Source organism: Pristiophorus japonicus, chromosome 3 (genome assembly GCF_044704955.1).
Source record: "Pristiophorus japonicus isolate sPriJap1 chromosome 3, sPriJap1.hap1, whole genome shotgun sequence".
Classification (NCBI taxonomy): Eukaryota; Metazoa; Chordata; class Chondrichthyes; family Pristiophoridae; genus Pristiophorus; species Pristiophorus japonicus.
The window spans coordinates 170,165,895-170,189,790 of record NC_091979.1 but is presented as its reverse complement, the minus strand read 5'-3'; the positions used below and the strand labels follow the sequence as shown (position 1 = coordinate 170,189,790).

General features: G+C 45.4%; 1 protein-coding gene across 1 annotated transcript in view; it reads right to left on the bottom strand.

The window, feature by feature from the left end:
• LOC139260008 (dynein regulatory complex protein 11-like) overlaps positions 1-23,896 on the bottom strand; it is a 474,078-nt gene that overhangs the window by 263,435 nt on the left and 186,747 nt on the right. The gene's annotated exons all lie outside the window — the stretch shown is intronic.

The following is a 23,896-nucleotide window of genomic DNA, read 5'->3' as shown; positions in this document are numbered from 1 at the left end:
CCATTCTTGAGCACGACAATAAACATTTTGTTACCCTCCTTGGCTGTAACAGTACCGGCGAGCCACTTTGGACCTTGACCATAGTTCAGTACATAACCGGATCGTTGACAGATGTCACGTGACACAGCAGCACGATCATGATACCATTGCTGACTTTGACGTCTGCTTTCAACACGATCATTCAAATCGGGATGAAGAAGTGAGAGCTTGGCCATGAGACTTCTCTTCATCAGTAGTTCGGCAGGGGAGACCCCAGTAAGCGTATGAGGTCTGGTCCTGTAACTGAGCAGTATACAGGACAAGCGAGTCTGCAGTGAACCCTGAGATACAAGTTTCATGCTCTGCTTGATCATTTGAACAGCACGCTCTGCTTGACCATTAGAAGCAGGTTTGAATGGTGCTGACCTCACATGTTTAATACCATTGAGTTTCATGAACTCTTGAAACTCCAGACTTGTGAAGCAAGATCCGTTGTCGCTCACAACAATGTCAGGCAAACCATGAATAGCAAACATGACACAAAGGCTCTCAATAGTAGCTGTTGACGTACTGGATGACATAATAATACACTCTATCCACTTTGAATATACATCCACCACAACAAAAAACATCTTTCCCAGGAAAGGGCCTGCAAAATCGATATGGATCCTCGACCATGATTTAAATGGTCACGACCAAAAACTCAGTGGAGATTCCGCTGGTACTTTACTTAGCTGCATGCAGGTATTGCACTGATGCACACATGATTCCAGATCAGAGTCAATTCCAGGCTACCATACATGAGCCCTAGCAATGGCTTTCATCATGACAATACCAGGATGAGTGCTATGTAGTTCACATACAAATTTCTCTCTCCTTTTCTTAGGCATGACAACATGATTGCCCCACAGTAAACAATCTGACTGAATGGACAGTTCATCTTTGCGACAGTTGTAAGGTTTGGTCTCATCACACATTTCCATAGGTATTGCAGACCAATCACCATTGAGGACACAACGTTTCACAACTGATAAAATAGGGTCATGGCTGGTCCAGATCCTAACTTGTTGAGCAGTGACATTCTCAAAAGCATCCATTACTAACAGTAGATCTGCAGGTTGAAGCGTCTCCACCTCAGGTGTGGGCAACAGCAGACGACTCAGTGCATCGGCACAATTCTCAGTGCCAGGTCTATGATGAATAACATAATCAAAGGCAGACAATGTCAAGGCCACATGACGATGCATTGGTATTAATCCCTTTGTTTTCCGAAAACAATGAAATGAGTGGCTTGTGATCCGTTTTGAGCTCAAAACGAAGACCAAACAGGTACTGATGCATCTTTTTGACCCCATATACACAGGCCAAAGCTTCTTTTTCTACCATGCTGTAAGCTCTTTATGCCTTTGATAAACTTCTCGAAGCATACGCAATAGGTTGTAAGCTTACCCGACTCATTTGCTTGTTGGAGTACACAGCCAACCCCATATGATGAAGCATCACAGGCCAATACAAGACGCTTACACAGATCATAATGAACAAGCAACTTGTTTGAACAGAGCAGATTCTTAGCTTTCTCAAAGGCTCCATCTTGAGACATACCCCAGACCCAGTTGTCGCCCTTTCTGAGTAGCACGTGCAGTGGCTTATCAAAGTGCTCAATCTGGGTAAGAAATTACCAAAGTAGTTGAGTAGTCCAAAGAATGAATGCAGCTCCATCACATTCTGAGGCCTGGGTGCATTTTTGATGGCCTTGGTTTTCGAATCAGTAGGCCTGATGCCATCAGCAGCAATCTTCCTCCCCAGGAATTCAACTTCAGGTGCCAAGAAGGCACATTTCAAACATTTCAGCTTGAGCCCCACTTTGTCCAGATGATGTAGGACTTCTTCAAGATTGTTCCGATGTTTAGTAGTGTCGCGACCTGCGACCAGAATGTCATCTTGAAACACGACAGTTCTAGGAACGGACTTCAGTGGACCCTCCATATTCCTCTGAAATATGGCTACAGCCGAACGAATTCGAAAAGGACACCTGTTGTAGACAAACTGTCCTTTATGGGTGTTGATGCAGGTGAGTTTCTTCAAAATGTCGACAAGCTCCTGTGTTATATAGACCGACGTCAGATCCAGTTTAGTGAACAACTTTCCACCAGCTAGCATGGCGAACAGATCATCAGCCTTCGGTAACGGGTACTGATCCTGATTCGAAAATCGGTTAATTGTAACCTTGTAGTCATCACAAATCCTGATAATGACATCACTCTTCAAAATAGGAACAATAGGACTGGCCCACTCATTAAACTTGACCGGTGATATGACCACTTCACATTGGAGTCTGTCAAGCTCAATTTCAACCTTCTCCCTCATCATGTAGGAAACAGACCAAGCCTTATGATAGACAGGCCTTGCATCCGAATCTAGGTGAATCTGCACCTTGGCTCCAGTAAAATTACCAATGCCCGTTCAAACAAAGAAGGAAACTTCTTCAACACTTGAGCACACAAAGTGTCATCCACCGATGACAACGCTTTGATATCATTCCAATTCCACTTGATTTTCTTAAGCCAATTCCTGCCAAACAGCATTGGACCATTACCTGGGATGATCCATAATGGAAGATCATGAACCACACCATCAGATGACACCTTGACTACTGCACTGCCAATCACCAATATGAATTCCTTAGTGCAAGTACGCAACTTGGCATTGACTAGACTCAGCTTAGGCTTCACAGCCTCAGTGTCACACAGCTTGTCAAATGTCCTTTGGTTCATTATCGACTGATTCGCACCCATGTCCAGCTCCATTGATACAGGCACGCCATTCAGCTTCATATTAACGAGTATCAGCTGGCTCTTTCCCATGATTACAGATCATATACTTCCTCCTCAGGTTGTGTATCCGGGCCAGCACTGGACTGGTCATCATCAGGAAAGGGATGAGTGGCAGCACGCTTGCTCAGTTGTGAGCACATTCTCTGAAGATGCCCCACTTTCGAACAGCCATTACATGAGTGCTGTTTAAACCGATACTGATGAGGCCGATGATTGCCCCCCCCAACGCCAACAGGGTGAAGTCGGATTCGTACCAGTTGGCGGACTTTGAGCAGCTACAGGTTTCACATAAGCAGTCGAGTAGGCCCTGCCATAAGCAGCTCTGCCAGACGACGACACAATCTTGTTTACAGTACTTGCCGTGCAGCTCCAACTCTGACTCTTCGATGATATCTGCCTCAAATTATCATCAGTCGTCATGCATGCCTGGGCACTTGCGATGGCCTTGCTCAAATCCAGCTTCTCTTCCGCCAATAACTTACGAAGAATCACATCATTTTGGCTCAACCATGTCTAACAAGGGAAATTAGGGATAGTGGCATATAAATTGGCAAGAAAAAGCAGCAGACCTGAGGACTGGGAGAAATTTAGAATCCAGCAGAGGAGGACAAAGTGTTTAATTAGGAGGGGGAAAACTGAGTATGAGAGGAAGCTTGCAGGGAACATAAAAACTGATTGCAAAAGCTTCTATAGATATGTGAAGAGAAAGAGATTAGTGAAGACAAACGTAAGTCCCTTGCAGTCTGAATCAGGTGAATTTATAATGGGGAACATAGAAATGGCAAACCAATTGAACAAATACTTTGGTTCTGAATTCACAAAGGAAGACATGAATAACCTTCCGGAAATACTATGGGACAGAGGATCTAGCAAGAAGGAAGAACTGAAGGCAATCCTTATTAGTCAGGAAATTGTGTTAGGGAAATTGATGGGATTGAAGGCCGATAAATCTCCAGGTCCTAATAGTCTGCATCCCAGAGTACTTAAGGAAGTGGCCCTAGAAATAGTGGATGCATTGGTGATCATTTTCCAACAGTCTATCGACTCTGGATCAGTTCCTATGGATTGGAGGGTGACGAATGTAACACCACTTTTTAAAAATGGAGGGAGAGAGAAAACGGGTAATTATAGACCGGCTGGCCTGACATCGGTAGTGGTGAAAATGTTAGAATCAATTATTAAAGATGAAATAGCAGCACATTTGGAAAGCAGTGACGGGATTGGTCCAAGTCAGCATGAATTTATTAAAGGGAAATCATGCTTGACAAATTTTCTCGAATTTTTTGACGATGTAACTCGTAGAGTGGACAAGGAAGAACCAGTGGATCTGGTGTATTTGGACTTTCAAAAAGCTTTTGACAAGGTCCCACACAAGAGATTGGTGTGCAAAATTAAAGCACATGGAATTGGGAGTAATGTATTGATGTGGATAGAGAACTGGTTGGCAGACAGGAAGCAGAGAGTCGGGATAACCGGGTCCTTTTCAGAATGGCAGGCAGTGACTAGTGGGGTGCCGCAGGGCTCAGTGCTGGGATCCCAGCTATTTACAATATACATCAATGATTTAGATGAAGGAATTGAGTGTAATATCTCCAAGTTTGCAGATGACACTAAGCTGGGTGGCAGTGTGAGCTGTGCGGAGGATGCTAAGAGGCTGCAGGGTGACATGGACAGGTTAGGTGAGTGGGCAAATGCATGGCAGATGCAGTATAATGTGGATAAATGTGAGGTTATCCACTTTGGTGGCAAAAAGGTGAAGGCGGAATATTATCTGAATGGCGGCAGATTAGGAAAAGGGGAGGTGCAACAAAACCTGGGTGTCATGGTACATCAGTCATTGAAAGTTGGCATGCAGGTACAGCAGGCAGTGAACAAAGCAAATGGCATGTTGGACTTCATAGCTAGGGGATTTGAGTATAGGAGCAGGGAGGTCTTACTGCAGTTGTACAGGGCCTTGGTGAGGCCTCACCTGGAATATTGTGTTCAGTTTTGATCTGAGGAAGGACGTTCTTGCTATTGAGGGAGTGCAGCGAAGGTTCACCAGACTGATTCCCGGGATGGCAGGAATGACACATGAGGAGAGACTGGATCGACTGGACCTGTATTTATTGGAGTTTAGAAGAATGATAGGGGATCCCATAGAAACATATAAAATTCTGATGGGACTGGACAGGTTAGATGCAGGAAGAGTGTTCCCGATGTTGGGGAAGTCCAGAACCAGCAGTCTAAGGATAAGGGGTAAGCCATTTAGGACTGAGGTGAGGAAAAACTTCTTCACTCAGAGAGTTATGAACCTGTGGAGTTCTCTACCGCAGCAAGTTGTTGATGCCAGTTCATTAGATATATTCAAGAGGGTGTTAGATATGGCCATTATGGCTAAAGGGACCAAGGGGTATGGAGAGAAAGCAGGAAAGGGGTACTGAGGTGAATGATCAGCCATGATCTTATTGATTGGTGGTGCAGGCTCGAAGGGCCGAATGACCTACTCCTGCACCTATTTTCTTTGTTTCTATGTTTCTATCACGAGGAAATCTCGCAGCATGTCTTCCAACACGTTCTCGATTTTACACGGCTCAGCAAGACGTCGCAGGTCAGCGATGAATCCCGACACATCCTGACCCTCAACACGAACATGCGTGTAGAAGCGATAGCGTGAGATGATGATCCCCTCTTGGCTTAAGATGGTCATGCACCAAAGCATACAAATCCCCATATTCTTTGTCCGTTAGACTTAAAGGCGAGAGAAGATTCTTCATGAGGCCATAAATTTTTGGACCACAAACGGTGAGGAAAACCGTCCTGCGCCGAACTGCGTCAGCGTCTTCCTCCATTTTGTTGGCCACAAAAATAAAAAAGGGAAGGTGGCTCAACCGTGGCTATCAAGGGAAATCAGGGATAGTATTAAAACCAAGGAAGTGGCATACAAATTGGCCAGAAATAGCAGCGAACCTGGGGACTGGGAGAAATTTAGAACTCAGCAGAGGAGGACAAAGGGTTTGATTAGGGCAGGGAAAATGGAGTATGAGAAGAAGCTTGCAGGGAACATTAAGACGGATTGCAAAAGTTTCTATAGATATGTAAAGAGAAAAAGGTTAGTAAAGACAAACGTAGGTCCCCTGCAGTCAGAATCAGGGGAAGTCATAACGGGGAACAAAGAAATGGCGGACCAATTGAACAAGTACTTTGGTTCGGTATTCACGAAGGAGGACACGAACAACCTTCCAGTTATAAAAGGGGTCGGGGGGTCTAGTAAGGAGGAGGAATTGAGGGAAATCCTTATTAGCCAGGAAATTGTGTTGGGGAAATTGATGGGATTGAAGGCCGATAAATCCCCAGGGCCTGATGGACTGCATCCCAGAGTACTTAAGGAGGTGGCCTTGGAAATATTGGATGCGTTGACAGTCATTTTCCAACATTCCATTGACTCTGGATCAGTTCCTATGGAGTGGAGGGTAGCCAATGTAACCCCACTTTTTAAAAAAGGAGGGAGAGAGAAAACAGGGAATTATAGACCGGTCAGCCTGACATCGGTAGTGGGTAAAATGATGGAATCAATTATTAAGGATGTCATAGCAGTGCATTTGGAAAGAGGTGACATGATAGGTCCAAGTCAGCATGGATTTGTGAAAGGGAAATCATGCTTGACAAATCTTCTGGAATTTTTTGAGGATGTTTCCAGTAGAGTGGATAAGGGAGAACCAGTTGATGTGGTATATTTGGACTTTCAGAAGGCGTTCGACAAGGTCCCACACAAGAGATTGATGTGCAAAGTTAGAGCACATGGGATTGGGGGTAGTGTACTGACATGGATTGAGAACTGGTTGTCAGACAGGAAGCAAAGAGTAGGAGTAAATGGGTACTTTTCAGAATGGCAGGCAGTGACTAGTGGGGTGCCGCAAGGTTCTGTGCTGGGGCCCCAGCTGTTTACACTGTACATTAATGATTTAGATGAGGGGATTAAATGTAGTATCTCCAAATTTGCGGATGACACTAAGTTGGGTGGCAGTGTGAGCTGCGAGGAGGATGCTGTAAGGCTGCAGAGCGACTTGGATAGGTTAGGTGAGTGGGCAAATGCATGGCAGATGAAGTATAATGTGGATAAATGTGAGGTTATCCACTTTGGTGGTAAAAACAGAGAGACAGACTATTATCTGAATGGTGACAGATTAGGAAAAGGGGAGGTGCAAAGAGACCTGGGTGTCATGGTACATCAGTCATTGAAGGTTGGCATGCAGGTGCAGCAGGTGGTTAAGAAAGCAAATGGCATGTTGGCCTTCATAGCTAGGGGATTTGAGTACAGGGGCAGGGAGGTGTTGCTACAGTTGTACAGGGCATTGGTGAGGCCACACCTGGAGTATTGTGTACAGTTTTGGTCTCCTAACCTGAGGAAGGACATTCTTGCTATTGAGGGAGTGCAGCGAAGGTTCACCAGACTGATTCCCGGGATGGCGGGACTGACCTATCAAGAAAGACTGGATCAACTGGGCTTGTATTCACTGGAGTTCAGAAGAATGAGAGGGGACCTCATAGAAACATATAAAATTCTGACGGGGTTAGACAGGTTAGATGCAGGAAGAATGTTCCCAATGTTGGGGAAGTCCAGAACCAGAGGTCACAGTCTAAGGATAAGGGGTAAGCCATTTAGGACCGAGATGCGGAGGAACTTCTTCACCCAGAGAGTGGTGAACCTGTGGAATTCTCTACCACAGAAAGTTGTTGAGGCCAATTCACTAAATATATTCAAAAAGGAGTTAGATGAGGTCCTTACTACTAGGGGGATCAAGGGGTATGGAGAGAAAGCAGGAATGGGGTACTGAAGTTGAATGTTCAGCCATGAACTCATTGAATGGCGGTGCAGGCTAGAAGGGCCGAATGGCCTACTCCTGCACCTATTTTTCTATGTTTCTATGTTTCTATGTTCTAAAATACTGATCTTGGCGGTCGATAAAATCCGCCCAATCCTCACCATCGCGAATCTCTCCAGAATTCTAATAGTGCCCATTGTCCATGCGAAGGTTCTTAAGTTACCTCGTCGCCAAATGTAATGAATGTAATGACTCACAAGACTTGGTACTGCAAGCTGCCTCAGGTTTAAACCTAATCCAACTTTATTCGCGCCCAAGTAACCCGCGTGACATTGTACCCGCGCTTATATACCAGTGACCGCGCACGGCGCGTACAGCCCGATGACCTACGACAGTGGCGCTCCCTGGTGTCTGGTGCCCCCAAACATAAACACATAACAGTTCAAGGATTGTATGGAGTTAAATTTCAGGACAGCAGTGCTGCAATTTTGACTGGGGTAAGGTGATGGTGGGGGCAGATAATTCACTGCCACTTGCACAAAATGCAGTTGAACATTTACGCTGGTATAGGTCGACAGCACGCAACCTCTTTCCCCCGAGTCGATGTGAGCACCGATTCCATGACAGTCGTCTCACCTCGTCCAAAATATGTTAAGTGGCTGAACCGGAAAAAAAACAGCAATTTTTGCCACAATCATGTCAAGTGTGTATGAAAAGCACACGGTCTGACTTACACTGGAATAAAGAAAATCAATCCTCAACTGTCTTGAAAATTTTAAATCACTGATGTTTTGTTGGCATTTCCCAGAAATCAACAGATCAAATTTTGATTATGTTGTTTATTAAATTACAAATAAAACAGTCGGGAAGGGGAATGATTGAAATGAAAATCTCCTCCCACTGTTCAGATGAAGTGACTTCCTGTTTCGTCAATAATACCATCAGAACTGAATAGTCAATGTAGTATGATAGTGTGGCCTGGTTCCAATCTGGCACCACATTATGCACAGACAATGAGGATCCACATGAGTCCAATTAATAGCTGTTTGAAAACATCACAACACCAAGATTTCACATCTTGCTGTAGGCTACATTACACGACAAGACTCGCTGGAAATGTTCTATGTTCCTGTATATAAAAATTGTAAACAGATTTATAAACTCACTTTAATAACAAAGTGATTGTTATAAATTACAGGCTGTCTACATTTTAAAATTACATTTATTTTCCTGTTACTTCAAGGACTTATTTACCATAAGCTTACACAACAAACCAAACTACGGAGGCTATCTGTTCGGCAGATATTTAGAAACGTTGTCAAATGTATCAATTATGCAGTCGTGCTTTAATAACAGACACTGCAATCACCAGGTCTTTACAAATATATACCTTTCAAACTTTTGAAAAGAACATGATGATCTTCTAAGACGAATGAGCAAAATTAAATTCATTTACTGTGAGTCCAATACTTCTTAAGCTGGAAATAACTGTTGGGGATATTAGCAGATGAACATTTAATTCATTTGTGTGGCATTCTCTGTACACTATTTTAATCCAAACGTTAATCCATTTACTTTAAATATGTCACGCCTCTACTGAAATAAAGGACAAAGGAACGTCTTGCAACTGTGAGAAACATTTGTCCTCGAATATCAGCTACAGTAATTTGTAATCTCTTATGCTTTGACTATTGAGCTAGTTTCTCATAACAAAGTTTCTGACTACAAAGGCTTAGCTGTAACAAGTTGTTTTGTGCTCAGACAAGATAGCCTGCCCTTCTGCAGAGAGCAATGTTCCATTCTTGGCAGCTGCCTATTCCTCACCTATATGTTGCCTCTCAGTGTTATTATCCATAAGCGTGGGGTCTGCTTTCATGTGTACACTAGTGATACCTCACTTATGCATTTGTCATGCAGACTCAATTACTCCAATGTTTTCCAGGCCGGCTTTCCATCCTCGACCCTCCAAAAATTTACTGCCTGTATCCTAACCCTCACTAAGTCCCGATCGCCCAGCTCCCTTGTCCTCATTGACCTATATTGGCTCAAATTTAAAATTCTTATCTTTGTGTTTAAATTCTTCCATGACCTTGCCCTCCTCTCTCGCTGTAACCGCCTCCAGTCCTCCAATTTCCCCCACAAACTCTCTGTTCCCCTGACTCTGGCCTCTTCTGCTACTTCTACCCCTCTCCTTCCCCCCACCCCATGATTGGTGACCCATGCTGTCAATTGCCTGGGTCCCATACAATAGAATTCCTTCCTCAAAACTCGTATCTCCTTTTCCTTCACAAACTGCAGAAAGATATTAATGTACTAGTCAGGTGGGCAGAACAGTGGCAAATGGAATTCAATCCGGATAAGTTGGGGAGATCTAACAAGGCAAGGGAATACACATTAAATGGTATGACACTGAAAAGTGTAGAGGAACAAAGGGACCTTGGAGTGCAGGTCCACAGATCCCTGAAGATAGCAGGCCAGGTAGATAAGGTGGTTAAGAAGGCATATGGATTACTTGCCTTTATTAGTCGAGGCATGGAATACAAGAGCAAGGAATTAATGCTTGAACTGTATAAAACATTGGTTAGGCCACAACTGGAGTAGTGTGTGCAGCTCTCGTCACATTACAGGAAAGATGTGATTGCACTGGAAAGGGTGCAGAGGTGATTTACAAGAATGTTGCCTGGACTTGAGAATCTTGGCTATAAGGAAAGATTGGAGATGCTGGGTCTGTTTTCTTTGGAACAGAGGAGGCTGAGGGGAGACCTTGTTGAGGTTAGGGGCCTGGATAGAGTGGATGGGAAGGACCTGTTTCCCTTGGCAGAGTGGTCAATAACCAGGCGGCATAGATTTAAAGTAATTGGGGGGAGGTTTAGAGGAGATATGAGGGGACATTTCTTCACGCAGAGGGTGGTGGGGGTCTGGAACTCACTGCCTGAAAGGGTGGTAGAGGCAGAATCCCTGACCACTAATATGTCCTTACTATACAGTGCAAATGCACACGAGGCACACACTAGAGAGAAGGTCACTCTGTGACCAGTAACCTTTATTAGCCAGCACTGAACTGGAGAAGATGGGTGGAGCTTCCCCTTTTATACCTGAAAGTCCAGGTTAGGAGTATCTCCCACAAGTTCACCACCTAGTGGTCAATATTCTCACGGTGTACAACTTAGGTCAGTTTATACATGGATTACAATGACAGTTGAATACACGACATCATCTCCCCCCCCAAAGTCTGATTGGAATCACAGGTTAAGTCTCTCTGGTGGTTTACACTCCCTTGTAGAGCGCCTGAGTTGGGGCTCCGGTTGTTGGGCACTGGCCTGAGTGTCTGCTGTTTGCGGTGCCTCAGGCTTGTCCGGAGTGCCCACAGTGACTGGGCTCTCCTCCACTTGGTTCCAGTGTTCGGTCACCTGTGGTGGAATGAACTCTACATCGTGTTCACCTCTGCTTTTTCTATGGGGTTGTTGAACCTCCTTTTTGTTTGATCCACGTGTTTGCGGCAGATTTGTCCATTGGTAAGTTTAACTACCAGAATCCTATTCCCCTCTTTGGCAATCACAGTGCCTGCGAGCCATTTGGGCCCTGCAGCGTAGTTGAGGACAAAGACAGGGTCATTGACATCAATGCATCGCATCCTCGCATTCCCGTCATGGTAGTCACATTGTGACCGGCGCCTGCTCTCAACAACTTCTTTCATGGTGGGGTGTATAAGGGATAACCTGATTTTGAGCGTCCTTTTCATTAGCAGCTCTGCGGGTGGAACCCCTGTGAGCGAGTGTGGTCGGGATCTATTGGCCAACAGGAGGCGTGATAAACTGCTTTGTAGGGAACCCCCTTGGATTCTGAGCATCCCCTGTTTGATTATCTGTGGCCGTTTGAGGTCGGCTTGAACAGTACCATTCTGACATGGTTGATAACATTTCCTGACATGAAGTCCTGGAATTCAATGCTTGTAAAGCACGGGCCATTGTCGCTGACCAAGATGTCCGGTAGACCATGGGTGGCGAACATTGCCCATAGACTTTCTCCCGTGGCAGAGGATGTGCTTGAATTGAGAATGCCGCACTCGATTCATTTGGAGTAGGCGTCTACTACAACCAAAAACATTTTTCCCATGAAAGGACCTGCGTAGTCCACATGGATGCGTGACCATGGCTTGGCGAGCCAGGACCAGGGGCTAAGGGGGGCTTCCCTGGGCGCATTGCCCAGCTGGACACACATGTTGCACCTGCGAACACAAAGTTCCAGGTCTGCATCTATCCCTGGCCACCAAACGTGTGACCTGGCAATTGCCTTCATCATGACAATGCCCGGGTGCTCACTGTGGAGTTCTCAGATGAACACCTCTCTGCCCATCTGGGGCATGACTACTCGGTTTCCCCATAGTAGGAAATCGGCCTGAATCGAGAGTTCATCCTTGTACCTGTGAAATGGTTTAAATTCCTCAGGGCATGCCCCGTACGTGGCTGCCCAGTCCCCATTCAGGACACATTTCTTGACTAAAGACAGTAGCGGGTCTCTATTTGTCCAGACTTTGATCTGACAGGCTGTCACGGGTGAGCCTTCGCTTTCAAAAGCTTCAACAGCCATGACCATGTCCCCTCGGTGGTGGCTAGTGGGAGCCTGCTGAGTGCATCGGTGCAGTTTTCAGTGCCCGGTCTGTGCCGAATTGTATAGTCATAGGCGGCTAACGTAAGTGCCCACCTCTGTATGCATGCCGACGCATTTACATTTATGGCCTTGTTGTCGGCCAAAAGGGATGTTAGGGGTTTGTGATCTGTCTCCAGCTCAAATTTCCTGCCAAACAGGTACTGGTGCATTTTTGTTACTGCATATGCACATGCAAGCGCTTCCTTTTCTGCTATCCCGTAGCCACTTTGTGCCTTGGACAGGCTTCTGGAGGCATAAGCTACCGGCTGTAACTGACCCTTGGCATTAACATGCTGCAACACACACCCGACCCCATAGGACGACGCATCGCACGTTAAAACAAGTTTCTTACATGGGTCATATAACGTTAACAGATTGTTGGGGCATAACAAATTGCGTGCTCTATCGAAAGCCCTTTCCTGGCTGTCCCCCCAGACCCATTCGCGACCTTTGCATAGGAGCACATGTAGCAGTTCTAACAGAGGGCTCAATTTTGGAAGGAAGTTACCAAAATAGTTCAGGAGCCCCAGGAACGAACGCAGCTCCGTTGTGTTACACTGGGTGCTCTCTGGATCGCTTCCGTTTTGGATGCAGTAGGTCTGATCCCGTCTGCTGCTACCCTCATCCCCAGGAATTCTACCTTTGGAGCTAGGAAGACGCACTTCGCCTTTTTCAGTCGCAGACCTACCCGGTCCAGTCTGCGTAGCACCTCCTCTAGGTTGTGGAGATGTTCTTCAGTATCGCAACCTGTGATGAGGATGTTGTCTTGAAAAACCACCGTCCTTGGAATCGACTTGAGGAGACTTTCCATGTTTCGTTGAAAGATCACGGCGGCTGAGCGAATCCAGAACGGACATCTGTTGTACTCAAACAACCCCTTGTGTGTTGTGATGGTGGTCAGCTTTTTCGACTCACTCGCTAGCTCCTGGATCATGTAAGCTGATGTCAGGTCCAATTTTGAAACAAGTTTGCCACTGGATAGCGTCGTGAAGAGGTCCTCCGCTGTCGGTAGCGGGTACTGGTCTTGGAGTGACACCCGATTGATGGTGGCCTTGGAAACACCACATATCCTGACCGACCCATCCGCCTTGAGCACCGGCACAATCGGGCTCGCCCAGTCACTGAATTCGACTGGCGAGATGATGCCTTCCCTCAGCAGGCGGTCCAATTCGCCTTCTATCTTTTCCCGTATCACGTACGGCACCGCTCTGGCTTTGTGGTGTACTGGCCTGGCGTCTGGGTTTATGTGAATCACTACCTTGGTCCCCATGAAAGTGCCAATGTCGGGTTGAAATAATGAGTCAAATTTGTCCAGGACCTGTGAGCATGATATTTGCTCCACAGAAGAAATTGGATTGACATCGCCCCATTTCCAGTTCATGACAGCAAGCCAACTCCTCCCCAGCAGTGCGGGACCATCCCCCGGGACAATCCAGAGTGGCAACCTGTTCTCCGAATCTTTGTGGGTCACGACTACCTTGACGCTGCCTCGCACCGGATTGATCTCCTTTGTATATGTCCGTAGCTGTGCGTCAATCGGCAATAATTTTGGCCTCCTGGTCCTGGACGCCCACAATTTGTCAAACTGTTTGATACTCATCAGGGACTGGCTGGCCTCCGTGTCTAGCTTCATTGATACTGGGATGCCATTGAGGAGCACTTTCATCATTATCGGTGGCGTCCTGGTGTATGAACTGTATATGTGCTCCACATGAACTCGCTGAACTTCAGCTTCCAGCGATTTCCCCCAGTGTCCATTTGACCTTGTAGGGCTTGCATTGGGCCCATACTCCTCATACATCAACCTGGCTGCAGGCTTCCTGCACATATGCGCCAAGTGACCGCTGACGTTGCCGATTCTGCAGGTATATTGCTGATACCTGCAAGCTCTGGCTGTGTGTTTGCCTCCACACCTCCAACATGAGCCGTTGTTGGAAACAAAAGGTCCATTACCAGTCGATTGTCTCTGATTGTCTCTGTAACTGTCCTTAAATGCAGCATTGACAGGTGTTGATGGCCCCATTACTGGCCGCATTGTCCCTTGCGATGGCATGAATATCCGTTCAGCGAGCCATTGTCTTTGTTGAATTCCCCCTTTGCTCGGGCATGTCCGATTGTCCCTGTCTGCCTGGAGAACTGTGTGCCATGTTAACAATGTTGACTCCCTGTCCATTTGCTGCATTTAAACCAAGATTTTTGTCAAACATCATTCTGGTCTCTTCCTCCCCTGAGATAAATGTCTGGGCCATCAAAGCCGCCGTTTCTAGGGTCAAGTCTTTGGTCTCAATCAGTTTCCTGAAAACCCCAGCGTGCCCGATGCCCTCAATAAAAAAGTCTCGCAGCATCTCCGCTCTGCATGCATCTGGGAACTTACATAAGCTCGCCAGTCGCTGAGGTCTGCCACGAAGTCTGGAACGCTTTGCCCTTCTCGCCGCCGGTGCGTGTAAAACCGGTGTCTCGCCATGTGCATGCTGCTCGCCAGTTTAAAGTGTTCCCCGATCAACTTACTGAGCTCTTCAAAAGTCTTGTCCGCCGGCTTCTCTGGTGCTAGAAGATCCTTCATCAGGGAGTACGTTCTGGATCCACAAACCGTCAGGAGATGGGCCCTGCATTTGTCGGCCGAATCCTGTCCCAGCCATTCCTTAGTGATGAAGCTTTGCTGTAGTCTCTCAATAAAATCGTCCCAATCATCACCAACACAGTACCTCTCATCTGTGCTGCTAGTGGCCATGCTCGCGTGGTTTAAATCCCAGTTTCTCATTGCCAATAATATGTCATTACTATACAGTACAAATGCACACGAGGCACATACTAGAGAGAAGGTCACTCTGTGACCAGTAACCTTTATTAGCCAGCACTGAACTGGAGAAGATGGTTGGAGCTTCCCCTTTTATACCTGAAAGTCCAGGTTAGGAGTGTCTCCCACAAGTTCACCACCTAGTGGTCAGTGTTCTCACGGTGTACAACTTTGGTCAGTTTATACATCGATTACAATGACAGTTTAATACATGACAACCACATTTAAAAAATACTTGGATGTGTACTTAAAGTGCCGTAACCTACAGGGCTACGGACCAAGAGCTGGAAAGTGGGATTAGGTTGGATAGCTCTTGGTTGGCCAGTGCAGACATGATGGGCCAAAATGGCCTCCTTCCATGCTGTAAATTTCTATGATTCAATGACTCTATAAAATCCATCTTTTCGACCAAGCTTTTGGTCAGCTCTCTCTGTATCTCCTGCTTTGGCTCAGTGTCCAGTTTTTTTGAATTATGGCTTAGTGTAGCACTTTGCATGTTTTTCTATGTTAAAGGTACTATATAAATGCAAGTTATTGTTTTCTTCATTTAAAACCATTCCCCTGGGACCATCTTTCCTAACATAAAAGGGATGTGAAGCTGCTTCTTCAAAGTTTATCTGTGCCCCTTTTTTAAATGAAGGAATGAAATACTTTCCCATACCAAATATGCGGTGTCAGCTTAATCATGCATTTAGCATAGCCAACTACATAATAAAGCACACTGCTCCAACAATGTAATTTACTGCGCATCGGAGTAATTTCTTCAATTCCCTTCCAGTGATATTTGGCCTCTCTGAATAAGACTGGTAGTTTAGTCGCAAATTAGTGCAGATGTGTGCTGTAGTCCATATCCACTAGAACCTGGGGTGAGATTGAGTCAACTAATTTCATGTACGTTTTTAAAAGTCAGAATCCTATCATTTGTGGCTGGATTCTATCGCAAGTTCCAGAGGTGAAACAGCAGTGTGCTACTTCATTGCACCGGTAAGTATCAATCATAGCTGAAAAGATAATAACCTTCTACTCTGGGAAGACAGTAATTTCCTATCAGCCAAAATGCAAGATTAGTGCTTCTACCACTCATGTATGTCCATGGCCTTACTTCCATCTTACATCATATCCTGTGTCCTCCACTCCTCTGATTCTGAATTGGGCTAATTCACTGTTCTATCTGCTTCTCTCCAAAAAAACACTTCACTTTGCTATCTCACTTCCTATCTTCATAAACCTCCTAAAAAGCTATCTATTTCACCATGCATTTCCCAACACAATTCCTCCTATTTATGCCCAGGGCTCACCTCTCTCACTGTGAAATGTTCTTTTATGTGATGAGCACTCCACAAATGTAATTTACTGCTGTTGCAATGAGGGAACCTGTTGGATAGACTGGTCATGTTTCCATGTGGCCATTTCTCTAATTTCATCCAAGATGCAGATGCCAACAGCCGCACTAGAACATTTAAGCAGCATCTAGATGAACACTCTGTTTATTCATTATTGCTCTGTTTGTCAGTTAAAGAAGGAATATAACTTTCATTTATATTGTATCTTTCATGTCTTCAGAATGTTCCAAAGCACTTCAAAGCCAATGAACTACTTTTGATATGTAGTAACTGTTGCTATTTAGTTAAACACAGAAGCCAATTTTGCACTCGGTAAGGTCTCACAAGCAATAAATGAGGTGAATGACCAGTTAATCTGTTTTTGGTTATGTTGGATCAGGAATTAATGTTGACCAGGACACTGAGAGAACTCCCCTGCCCCTCTTTTAACAGGGCCTTGATTAAACATCTCATCCTTAAAGACTACACATCTAACACTGTAGCACTTCTGCAGTACTGTACTGAAGTATAAGCTGAGTCTTGAACTGAGGCTTGCCGTTAGCCTAAAGGGCAGACAGGCAACATATTTTTAGCCTATTGTCCATACTACTCATGGCAGTCACTAAGAGTTGTAAAAGAGTGGCCAAGGTTTCTTTCGCCATGACTTTCTCTTCCTCACTGATGGTGTCTCTTGGTAGTCTGTCATATCCAACAAAGACGTTGTTGTGCTAATCATCAATGGCATGTGTCTTCAAGTGGCTGTATAGGCCAATTTTGGATGCACATAGTCTCTTGCACACCGGACAAGGGAAGTTTAGTGTGCCTGATGCTGACAGTACTGCTACCTGATGTCGTCTATTTCTAGTGTCCCGCAGGCATTGACATTGGCTTTCTTCAAAGGTCTGGCAAGCAGTCCTCGTGAGGGTTCGCCACTGGATTTTATTGGCTGCTGTATTCTTGAGGTCCTTTGGTCGGATGCCACAGTACTGGAGGTTAGCCTTAATGCAATCTTTATAGCGCTTGTGGGGGCGCCCCTGGTGTCTCCGGCCTTCACAGAGCTCGCCGTGAAGAAGCTGACGAGGGATCCTTGACTCATCCATGCGGATGATATGTCCAGCCCACCGGAACTGGGCTCGCATGATCATCACCTCAATGCTAGTTGATTGTGCTCTCTCCAGAACCTCAAGGTTTGTACTGGATACATAAAATACCCTAACAGCAAGAATCATAGATGTGAACCTGAGTCTTGCCACTCTGTGGCACAGGAAGCTAGAGCACCAACTGATTTAAATGTTTAACTGAGATATGAAACATATTAGCAGGCACTGAATTATTGTGTATAATCTATGTTCTCATTAAAACAAAACAACATATTCAATATTTCCTCCCCTCCCCTTTGACTCCTGAAGACACCTACTCATGCAGAAGTATAGTTTAATGGATGCCAGGTGGTTTCTAATGCCTAACTGGCCATTCTTCACATGAGCCCAGCCAATGAATCATTAGCAAACTATTCAACTGGTGAGAGCTACACAGATATCTTGCCTTCAACCATCATCCACACATGTGTTTTCGAATAGCAGTTACTGGATACTGGATACTGACACGAGACTCCCAAAGCAAGCGCTCTACTCAGAACTCCTTCAAGGCAAACGAGCCAAAGGTGGGCAGAGGAAACGTTACAAGGACACCCTCAAAGCCTCCCTGATAAAGTGCAACATCCCCACCAACACCTGGGAGTCCCTGGCCAAAGACCGTTAAAAGTGGAGGAAGTACATCCGGGAGGGTGCTGAGCACCTCGAGTCTCATCGCCGAGAGCATGCAGCAAACAAGCGCAGGCAGTAGAAGAAGCATGCGGCAAATTTGTCCCACCCACCCTTATCATCGGTGACTATCTGTCCCACCTGTGGCAGGAACTGTGGCTCTCGTATTGGACTGTTCAGCCACCTAAGGGCTCATTTTAAGAGTGGAAGCAAGTCTTCCTCAATTCCGAGGGACTGCCTATGATGATGATATGATGATGATCGGGATAGTGATCAGGAGCAGGGAACCTGGCTACTTTTTTTCACTTCTCTAGCCCAGAGAACTGAATGTGGAATCTCGACTGTAACCAGCTAAGTAAGTACAAACCAGAGATCAAACCTCAGACCTTCCTGCTTTATAAGCCTCAATTACCAACTAAGTCACCAGGGAAACTTAACTATATTTTACTTAGATAGACAAAAGCATCTTTGATAGACTGTAGGAAGTTGAGGTTTCCACTGTACAAAAATATTTCTTCCACAGTACAAACCCAGGTTCAAATTCTCACAAAGGATTGCTGCATGTTACCGAGAGGTGCAATGTTAGCGTGCAAAACCTTAATAACAGGAAAGAGACTGTAAGTTGTGGCATCTCCAACTGGCTTGTATGACGTAATAAACATTCATCAATGCCTGCAGCCTGTGGAATTTCATTCCAAACTTGTGAAAATTCACTAGGGACTAAATTGGTCTGTGTAGCGCCCGTTATTTAGGCGTTATGTGGCCACATAATGATTCAAAAGATGCACGTGCACCCTTCCAACAGGAAGTGTGTAGGACACCAACTTGGTAAAGGGATTTGCGCGCACACGCCTAACGACCACTGGCAACATGTGGAGCAGCGAGATGATGCAAATTAGTGCACAATGCTGATTTGACTCCAGTGCTGCCATTTCAAATTGCACACTCCAACCAACGGCCATCACATCATCCTCTTTCGAATAACACATAAATAAAAACATCCAGAAAATGCACATCCAATCCAATTTTATAAATTCACCTGTTACATAATGCATACAAAATTAAACCACCCTTGTGCATTCCCTTAGTGTCTGTCTTCGGTGCACCTTTATCTATTTTAGTGCTCCTACGAGGTTCTTCCCCAGTGGCTGCAGTATGGGCGGAGGAAGGCTGCTGACCTTTAATTGAGGAGACTCCAGATGGCCTTGGATGGCGACCTCGAGCAGTTCTGGGCCTAGAGGGCCTGACTTAAGACTGTACCATCATGGCCTGGGCTGCAGCAGTCTGGGCTGGCTAGTTGACAGGCAACAGCAAGTGCTCTGGCAGAGTGGGAGCAAGAATGCTGTCATCCTGGGAGAGGACAGCAGGTTTGCGTTCCATAGAGCCACTGCCACTCTCCCGGGGCGGCACCTCAGCAATTCTGCTGATCGGAAAACAGATTGATGGAGTGCTGTGTTGCCTTGGAAGCCCCTTTGAACAGTGGTATTCAGAGCCACTAGGCAGAAGTCTGAGTTTCAACTGAAGCACTCAGACATTTGACGGAAGCTGTTTGTGCTGCAATGGAAGCTGTGATATCAGCCATCTGACACTGCATCATGGTGTGTTCCGCAGGAGGCTGATTGGAAAAGCTGGGCTCCAAGCTCTGTGCAAAGCCATGTTGATGCAGGACTCCTCCATGCTCCTTGACATTGCGGCAGACTTTCTGGCAGGCTTTCCAGTGCACCAAGCATTTGGGTGTGTACACCCATCAGCCTTCTTCTGTCGCTTGCTCCATTGACGTCCTCAACTGACTCCTTTGAATCAGAACTAGTGTGCCCCCTCTGATGAGCTGGCACCTGCGCTATCCTTTCCCCACACACTGGCTCCTGCGAACTTGTGCCCAGTATCTCACCACATGCAGATCCCTCCTCTATCCTAGCCTCTAAAATATATGCAGTGTCAGACTCTGAGCTAGTGGCTGTGAGTGTAAGATCGAGTACTGGTGTCTCTTCCTCTTCACTGTCTTCTTCCTCCTCTTTCACTGACTGGGAAGGTTCCAGTTCTCACTTATCTGAAATAAAAAAGTTGTGATGAGGGGAGAGGAGAAAGTAATACGTGCAAGCTTACACCATCTGCAGCTTGTGAGTCAGAAGTGATTGTGCGTTGAGGGAGATGTTGGAAGAGAGAAGGAGGATTAGGCATGCAGATGCCCACATCATTGATCCCTTCAGCCCTGCCACTAGATACGGACTCAGATATGCCCCTTTCCATGATAGCTGGGAGAAATTTAGAATTCAGCAGAGGAGGACAAAGGATTTAATTAGGAGGGGAAAAATAGAGTATGAGAGTAAGCTTGCAGGGAATATAAAAACTTACTGCAAAAGCTTCTATAGCTATGTGAAGAGAAAAAGATTAGTGAAGACAAACATAGGTCCCTTGCAGTCAGAATCAGGTGAATTTATAATGGGGAATAAAGAAATGGCAGACCAATTGAACAAATACTTTGGTTCTATCTTCACAAAGGAAGACACAAATAACCTTCCGGAAATACTAGGGGATCGAGGGTCTAGCGAGAAGGAGGAACTGAAGGAAATCCTTATTAGCCAGGAAATTGTGTTAGGGAAATTGATGGGATTGAAGGCCGATAAATTCCCAGGGCCTGATAGTCCACATCCCAGAGTACGTAAGGAAATGGCCCTAAAAATAGTGGATGCATTGTGGTCATTTTCCAACATTCTATAGACTCTGGATCAGTTCCTATGGATTGGAGGGTAGCTAATGTAACTCCACTTTTTAAAAAAGAAGGGAGAGAGAAAACAGGGAATTATAGACCGGATAGCCTGACATCAGTGGTGGGGAAAATGTTGGAATCAATTATAAAAGATGTAATAGCAGTGCATTTGGAAAGCAATGTCAGGATCGGTCCAAGTCAGCATGGATTTATGAAAGGGAAATCATGCTTGACAAATCTTCTAGAATTTTTTGAGGCTGTAACTAGTAGAGTGGACAAGGGAGAACCAGTGGATGTGGTGTATTTGGACTTTTAAAAGGCTTTTGACAAGGTCCCACACAAGATTGGTGTGCAAAATTAAAGCATATGGTATTGAGGTTAATGTACTGACTTTGATAGAGAACTGGTTGGCAGACAGGAAGCAAAGAGTAGGAATAAACGGGTCCTTTTCAGAATGGAAGGCAGTGACTAGTGGAGTACTGCAAGGTTCAGTGCTGGGACCTCTGCTATTTACAATATACATTAATGATTTAGGTGAAGGAATTGAATGTAATATCTCCAAGTTTGCAGATGACACTAAGCTGAGTGGCAGTGTGAGCTGAGGGAGGATGCTAAGAGGCTGCAGGGTGACTTGGACAGGTTAGATGAGTGGGCAAATGCATGGCAGATGCAGTATAATGTAGATAAATGAGAGGTTATCCACTTTGGTGGCAAAAACAGGAAGGCAGAATATTAGCTGAATGGTGACAGATTAGGAAAAGGGGAGGTGCAACGAGATCTGGGTGTCATGGTTTCATCAGTCATTGAAAGTTGGCATGCAGGTACAGCAGGCGGTGAAGAAGGCAAATGGCATGTTGGCCTTCATAGCGAGAGGATTTGAGTATAGGATGAGGGAGGTCTTACTGCAGTTGTACAGGGCCTTGGTGAGGTCACACCTTGAATATTGTGTACAGTTTTGGTCTCCTAATCTGAGGAAAGACATTCTTGCTATTGAGGGAGTGCAGCGAAGGTTCACCACACTGATTCCCAGGATGGCAGGACTGACATATGAAGAAAGACTGGATCGACTAGGCTTATATTCACTGGAATTTAGAAGAATGAGAGGGGATCTCATCGAAATATATAAAATTTTGACAGGATTGGACAGGTTAGATGCAGGAAGAATGTTCCCGATGTTGGGGAAGTCCAGAACCAGGGATCACAATCTAAGAATAAGGGGTAAGCCATTTAGGACCGAGATGAGGAGAAACTTCTTCACTCAGAGAATTGTGAACCTGTGGAATTCTCTACCACAGAAAGTTGTTGAGGCCACTTCGTTAGATATATTAAAAAGGGAGTTAGATGTAGCCCTTACAGCTAAAGCGATCAAGGGGTATGGAGAGAAAGCAGGAATAGGGTACTGAAGTTGCATGATCAGCCATGATCATATTGAATGGTGGTGCAGGCTCGAAGGGCCGAATGGCCTACTCCTGCACCTATTTGCTATGTTTCTATGACTACCATTGTCTCTTCCATGGAGGTTAAAACATGCAGGCGTGCTTGTCATTCTCCAGTTATTTCCTGCTGCCTCCTTATATATGCCACCTTCTCCAACAAGAAAAAGGGAAGTGTATCAGTGAGTGTATTGCAATAGGTTTGGGTAATGTGGCTGTCATGGTTGAATAGCTGTCAGTGTGTGCGGGCTCTAACTTATGGGTGCCAGGCTTGCAACAGTACTAAGTGTGTGAGGGTGAGGTAAAGCATATGAATTGAAGGGTCAAGTACTGATTGAAAGTGATTGTTGGTAGATGGATGATGGGGGTGTAGTGAATTGAGCAGGGGACGAGGTTAGTGGTGCAGTTGGTTGGATATGCCAGTTGAAGGTTGAATTCACTCACTTTGACAACTCGTGTCAGATCATTAAACTTCTTCTTGCACTGCATCCATGGTCTTGGAGCGACACTCCTGGTATTGACCTCCGCCACTACTTCTTCCTGATAATATGTCTGGAGAGCCTCCTACCCAACCGTGGATACAGGATGTCTCTCCTTCTCTCCACGCCTTCCATCAAGACCTCCAGTGCATTATCAAAAATCCTTGGTGCACACTCTCTCGCATGTTCAGTCATTTCTCGAAGTATCACAGCACAGGTTCAGTTTTCAAAGGACTGCACCATTTCTTGCAGCCACAATGCACGTCCACTTTAAAAAGTGCAGACTTTCTATAAGTACTGCTAGCCACTCGTAATATCCCGAAACATGACATTCATTAAAATTATGTTTTTAGCCCACCTAGCGCTGCTGGTTCTGATTTAAAAAAAACACAGTACTGCATTTAAAATGTTTGTGCACATTTCACTCAAACTCAAGAGGGTGGACAATTGATTTCAACTCAGATCTTTGCCAATTATTATATTGATCTGGTTATTGAAAAGTATTCAAGATTAGGCTGGCAATTTTGCCCGATGATTTACCCTTATTCCTTTCCTTAAAGGAAGCACATAACCTCTGCTTGGTGCTGATGGCATGGCTGATGCAAGCAGCTTAGTCAGAAACTGAAGCAGCAAAAATATGCTTTGTGAATGTTTCTTTTACTCATTCATGGGATGTGGACGTCACCGGCAAGGCCAGCATTTCTTGTCCATCCCTAATTGCCCTCGAGAACCTGATGGTGAGCTGCTTTCTTGCCTCCAACTGAGTGGCTTGTTGGGCCATTTCAGAGGGGCAGTTAAGAGTCAACCATGTTGCTGTGGGTCTGGAGTCACATATAGGCCAGACCACGTAAGAATGGCATATTTCCATCCCTAAAGGACATTAGTGAACCAGATGGGTTTTTAGAACACTATTACTGATACTAGCTTTTTCTTCCAGATTTATTTTACTAACTGAATTTAAGTTCCCCAACTGCCGTGGTGGGATTTGAACTTTCAACTTTGGATCATGAGTCCAAGCCTTTGGATTACTAGTCCAGTAACATAACCACTATGCTACCGTAACCTTAAATGTGTTACCACTTCATTGCCCAGAAGAGAATTAATAAGGACAGTGTGTCAATATC